Here is a 1,767-nt window from a genome sequence, read left to right as displayed (position 1 = left end):
TAGGTGCCCATGCTTGTTGATGCATTAAGTTACATCATTCCAGAACAAAAATTTTGTAGTGTTTTAAGTGACCAGGTCCTCTGGTATTAATAATAAACTATTTACCTATTCGATTTTGTTAGTCTTTTGTCATTACATTTTTTAATCTTTACTTAACAATGGTGAAGGAAACAAGAAATCATTCATTAGCAGGGTACTAAGAAACATGAAATTATGAAATAAATATGAAACGATACATGATAAAAATATTTACATTGCCTTTTAATTCTGATGACAGTTTCCAGGATGATTAACATTTATTGCTTACATGTTTTATTGACACTTTTTTGCTATATACATATCAGAAACATGTAATATGTCTAGATTTTACTGTTGTTAGTAAGCAGCTCCCAAATGCATGTACATAAAGCCATATAATTTTGATTTTTATTCAAGTATATTTTCCTCACGGATTGACAGAAACTTCTACTCATTGTAGTTAGTAAGGAACCCACACAGATGGAGTATCCACCATCTTTAATACACCCCTCTCTGCTGTAAAGAAGTCTCACAGAGGCAAGTAAATATCAGGCCTAAAAACAATACACAGAACTTATTTACCAGAACTACATGGAAGCAGCACACACAGAGGAGCCAGAAAACTCAAAGTTACCATGTTTTCTGGAAGAAGGAATTACAATATTTTTTGAGCATCAAAATGGCTCCACCTTGTTCATTTTTTTGTAATAATAATTTATATATAGTATGTTAGCATAGCATAGTGACTAAAAATGGATATTCAAGAGCTGGAATGTTGAATTTTCAATTCTGGCTCTGCCATTTAACTAGCTTTAAGTTAAACTCTCTATTTTCTGGTTTTCGCATCCGGGTATTTTTATACTTTCTATAAAGTATGGTTTTGGATATTAAATATGGTAATATGTGCAAAATACTTAGAACATTGTCTGAAGAGGGGGTTCCTATAATTTTAGGAAATGTATTATAAATCCTATAAACTTAAAATTCACAGCTGGATTAGATCTATGATTCACATATACCTGGGGGTGTAAAATTATGTGAACTGTCTTCTTACCCTTGAATTTATGTGTATCTACAGATTCACATGAAGATCTGAGGGAAAGAATTTCAACTGTGACCGTGTGTGGGCTCTGTTTTCCATAGGTAAATGTAGCCTGAAGAACTTCCTAAGGCAAACAGAGTTAAGGGCAAGTAGGGAAGGGAAGTTCAGACTCTGGCCTAGCAGCAAGGCTGCTTCCACAGTTCCTGTCAGGAGACCGCGGTAAGTGAGAAGAGAGGACTTCATTTTTTGTTGCAACGGTGGTGAGTATTCTCCTGGTTCTATCTTTCATGGCAGCAACTCCCAAAACAGTAGCAGGAGAACTCTGATTAGCAATAATAAGGAAGTATCTCTTATTGCGTTTACATGGTTTATAAAAAGAATATGCACAGAATTACCACAAGAGTATTGGTATTGGCCTATTTTTGGAAATGCCTTAAGCTTGTAATAACTTCTTAGCTATGATCTTAATGAGGACAAATTCTTCATCTTATAGAAAATTTGATTTTTCATCCAAAGTAATGACTGAAACACAATGTAGATGATTAAATATGGTACTACCACTACAAAAGTAAGAGCTACTATGAAATAATGGTACTAAAGTTCTGTGATTCATAAAATAATATGGTAGATATTTCTTTGAAAAAGTTTTAAAAATGTTCTGTATACGATTAGAATAATTTCAAAATGTGATCTCCTTAAAAGTTAGC

The sequence above is a fragment of the Propithecus coquereli genome, unplaced genomic scaffold, assembly GCF_000956105.1.
Source record: "Propithecus coquereli isolate 6110/MARCELLA unplaced genomic scaffold, Pcoq_1.0 Scaffold550, whole genome shotgun sequence".
Classification (NCBI taxonomy): domain Eukaryota; kingdom Metazoa; phylum Chordata; class Mammalia; order Primates; family Indriidae; genus Propithecus; species Propithecus coquereli.
This window is presented reverse-complemented; position numbering follows the sequence as displayed.